Source organism: Cydia strobilella, chromosome 1 (assembly GCF_947568885.1).
Source record: "Cydia strobilella chromosome 1, ilCydStro3.1, whole genome shotgun sequence".
Classification (NCBI taxonomy): domain Eukaryota; kingdom Metazoa; phylum Arthropoda; class Insecta; order Lepidoptera; family Tortricidae; genus Cydia; species Cydia strobilella.
In genome coordinates, this window is record NC_086041.1 from 22,093,540 (window position 1) to 22,098,665 (window position 5,126).

Sequence of the window (5,126 nt, forward strand, 5' to 3'; positions counted from 1 at the left end):
TCATAATTAATCAATTTATATTAGGTATTATTTTTATCTTTAAATTAATACATTCCTTTACTGTTTTTAGCAAAAATACACTTAGGTTAAAGTTATTTTTATAATGATTTTGACATAGTCTCATAGGAGGTTGTAAATAATATAAAAAGATTTCTAATAAATATGGAAAATATAGAAAGTTTAAGTACCTTGAATGCTGCAAAAACCTTTTGTCACCGGGCACACCTTTGTTTACATAAATTTTGTGAGAATAAAATTCAAGCTATATAGTAGGTAAGTCACTAAAGATTATTCGTAAGTAATTAATAACAACTTGACGAAATATATTTAATGTGCCCGCTGCTTGGGAACCTGTACTGTGCTCTTCGAGCCAATTTTTGATAAAAGTTACTGTAGTTTATGTGATTAATTAATTCCGACAACTAAAACGAAGAAGTTAATTGCGTTAAAATGTGTGATAACATTTTCTCTTTTTCCCCAAAATATATTTAATTCTGACTTCGTTACTGGTTCACTAAAACCAAGTATTAAATTACTATAACTTATATACCCCGTTTTTTTAAAGATTAGAATTTTTCTAACCTCAAAAGTAGTGGTAATTTTTTTTTTTCAAATATGCTATGGTAGGTAGGTATCTATAATATCTAATATTGCGGTACAATAATATGTAAACGACACTATACCTAATTCAGTGCATTAATTACTCAGATTTAACTTTGAAGAAAAAAGTTAAAACTACTTTAGATGTTATAAAATTTCTAATCTCTCTGATTGATTGACTCTTTGATAGAGAAAGATAGCCTTATTGCGATTCCTATAAGAGGAAAGAGAAAATAGTGCCATGCTTTGTCCTTATCACCGACCGGGTTTTTTTTCATGGTCGGGTTATGGCAGCATAGGTAGGAGGCGATGGCGAAATACCGAAATTTATAAGAGTGAAAGAGAAAAAGGATTATGCTGCCATACATTAACCTGTCAATACATGAATATGTCTTTCTCTTACCCCTGGTCGCTCGGCTTCATGTCTATAACTACTATACTATGGCTATGCTTCCGAAATACAAAATCCATTGGTAGTATTATTACCAACAACGGTTTCGTTTAACAGATTACGGTCGAAGCCGGAAAAGTCGCCTGAGTGGAGTTCTACTTAAGTAATTTTTGCTAACTTATTGTTTTCAAAGACTTCAGTAAACATGCCTTAACTACTATTTATACATCGAAGATACTAAATAATGAACTTGACTTTTGACACAACCAGAGGACCACCACTAGTACAAACAGAGGGCCTATCACGAAACACGAAAATAGAAAGTTCGTTATCTGCCTTTCTATGACTCTTTAAGCGATAATCTTCGAGCGATAGAGAGGTAGATAACGAAATTTCGAATTTTGCGTTTTGTGGTAGGCCCTCTGTAAACAAACCGCCGGGATGCATCAATGGTATATTTTATTCGTCGTAACAAATTATCTGCGAAAACCATGTCAAAACTTTGCAATAAACTGTTTAAGGCATAGTATGTACCTATATAAGTTACTGTATGGTTTACGATAAGTGCTAACTAGTGCTACACTGGCTGCAGGACATTGCAGTAATACCCCCTATTACCGCAACTGTTGCTGTCGCGGCCGGTGGTAATCAGTGGTCGTTCAGTCAGACACACTAGCTCTCACTTGAGGAAGAATGGTCGGGCGAGTTGCCAAATTGCTTCAAGCCAGAAATCTGCAAACGGAATGCAGCGGACCGTCTGTTTTTCAAACAATGCTTTGAAACGAATGAGTTTTGCTCGACAAAAGGGAAACCCCGGTTTTGTGTAATAAACGGAACGTTTTTGCGTTTATTTATTTTATGATCGCTTTGCATGAACATTTGGAAAAATTTAATTAGGTAGATACTTAAATATATTTAGAAAAGGGTCACACATTATTTATAAGTCTCGTGAAACATCCATGATGGGCCTTTGCAATGATTACCTAATACGAGTATATGTTTAAAGTTGTGATCAGGCTGGACGTATGTTTTACGGATTACGTGTTCTATTCAGTTTATAATTTAAGCCTGTTTTAAAATGGTTATGAGATTATTTTCAATATAAAAACTAATAATTGCCTTTTATGTATTCATAACTAGCTTTTGCCCGCGACTTCGTCTGCGCGGACTTAGTAACAGCAGCTAAAGTAAATTTAGCGCCTGGAAAAATTCTCATAGCAATCTAAATTTGAGCATATTATGCACACAAATTAGCAGGCACTTCGTTAATTATCTCAATTCCACCCCGCTTTTTACTTTCTTAAGGGATGATTTTCGGGATATAAACTATCCTATGTCCTTCTCAGGTACTCAATCTATCACTATGCCAAATTTCATCTAAATCGGTTCAGCGGTTTAAGCGTGAAGAGGGAACACACAGACAGACAGACAGACAGACTTTCGCATCTATAAAATTTAATTATATGGAACCCTCGGTGGGTGTCCGACTCGCATTTGTTCGGTTTTTAGGGTTCCGTACTTCAAAAGGAAAAAACGGAACTCTTATAGGATCACTCGTGTGTCTGTCTGTCTGTCTGTCTGTTCGTCTGTCACAGCCTATTTTCTCAGAAACTACTGGACCAATTAAGTTGAAATTTGGAACACATATGTAAGTTTGTGACCCAAAGATAGACATGTAACGTAAACATATTAATTTTAAACACGGGGGCCACTTTTAGGGGGTAAATGAGAAAATTACAAAATAAAGTTTGCCAAACTATATCGTGTTACATATCAAATGAAAGAGCTCATTGTGAGAATCTCAAATATGTTTTTATATAATTTTAAGATAAATAGTTTAGAGGTTATTCTAGAAAATAGGCAAAAAATTACCATTCCCCCCTTTATCTCCGAAACTACTAGGTCAAAAATTTTGAAAAAAATACACAAAATAGATCTTTACCTATAGATCACCGGAAAACCTATTAGAAATGTGCAGTCAACCGTGAGTCGGACTTAATTACTTAGTTTTTGATCCGACCCCTACGGGTTTTTTAAAGACATTTCACATAAAAAATACATTGTTTAAATTGTGTAATGTACGGAACCCTTGGAACGCGAGTCCGACTCGCACTTGGCCGGTTTTTATTTTTTTCTGAATACCTTTAGTATTAGTCGTGGGTTGAGGGATTATTTTAAAAACTTTTTTTACGTGTTTCCCACATAGGTAATCGGCATAAATGCAGGCATACCTACTTTATTTGCTATCGTCTGTTGGACTACAAATCTGCGTAATTGCTTCCTGACCGCTTGAGGTTTAAATTTTCCCGGATTGCTACTGAATTAATACGATGAAAAGTTTCGCTGAGCCAGATCCGGCAATAAATCGCCAATATTTTTCATTAACGTTAAGTCTTGTTCGATTAGGTTTTAAAAAGCTTTAGTTAACTGATCGTTTAATTTTACGTTTTATCAAAAGGGGTTTGCTTTTTTAATATACCCAAAATATAAATAAGTTGTGGCTGAATCGGGTGTTTGCTTGCGCAGCAGAAAAATGCTTGCGCTAGGCGACCTACGTTCCTCGACTAACGCATTGTGTGACTAACTATTTGTACTCTTATTAATTACTTGAAACGAGGTTCTCATTCTAGGTGTAGTTTTTGTTCTCTATTATTGGTCCTGTTTTTTGTGACGATAAAATGTCTTTAAATATTATGATAGGTTAATCGCACTAAAACAATACAAAAGTAATTGAGAGCCAAAGTATGTCATTCCTACTCGACGCGTGTGTCGCGTATACGCTTCTTATTAAATGATGCATAGATCTGACGTCACGCCTACATTCTACATCGTCTCGTCTAGCTGCATTTGTAATGTATTAAATAGTTGATGTACAATTTATTTTCATTCAATGTTAGGAATGGAAGTTAAAAATATTGATTTTTTAAATATATTTTTAATTTAGTTTTTTCCTTGGTACTATGGATGGATTGTCTATAAAATTCAACATGCGTCATTAATCATCATCTCTTTTTTTCATCTATATGTAGGTAGCTAAAACAAAATTAATAAAATACCTACATCTACGTACATATAACTAATTATGTCAACATACTAAACGGTCGCATTTAAACTTCGTTACCCATAATTTTTTTAATTATTACCCATAATTTTCGAAAAACAAACAAATCATTTATAATTCACACAAAATAATCCCGTTACGTACTAACAGTACTTTCATAACAGTTTATCAAAATGTTTCTAACTGAAACACAACGTCGAGATGTTTCTAAAACTGCCTGGAGACAAGTTTCTGCAACCACGATTAATCTATGGCGATAAGTCGCCGAAGTTCGCGACTGCGGTAGACACAAACAGGGCTAAATAGGTTATTTATTTGTAAATCTAGTATGAATTTTCGTCCCAAATTTAATGACTGCTACTGTTAACTGTTCTGTCGTCGTTAGAGCAGCAGCGACGAAACGTCCACAGTTAACTAAATAATGCACATTATAGCTATGTACCACAGTCCACAAGCCTCCTAATCATTGCTTATCGTGCCAAATATCAAGCAACGATATTCGCTGTTCTTCCATTAGTAGGAATCAGATAGACAACCACCACTCGGTAGACAACCACTTTTTTTTTTACTGGGAAATTTGTCGAATTGCAGGAGTTCGGTAGACAACCACTTTTTTTTTACTGCGAAATGTGTTGAATTGCAGTGCACTTATGGTAATTAAAATATTACTTTATTATTATTATTTATTTATTTACGACAATGGTTCAAACCTTGCAATTTTTGCAATTAATTAACACACATAATAAGTAAGTAATCGGAAAGCGCCGAAATTTTAAAACGTAATCAATATAAGAGCCTTGGTAGAGAGTATCATTTCGTTCCATTTGGCTTTTTAAAGTTTACATTCATTAAGTAGGTACGTACCTACATTTTTGGTTAAACCTTATCTGAATCTAGTTGCATACCTTCCTATACAGCATGGTTATTCGGATCTTAGAACAATTAACATTTACATATAAAGTGACCTGTGTTTATTGTTATTATGTGCGAGCGTTAGTGCCAAAAAGTTGAATGCACGATAAAACGGTTCACCCTAAGGCTAGTCTTTAAAATTAAAGTAGGTACAGTCCGTCC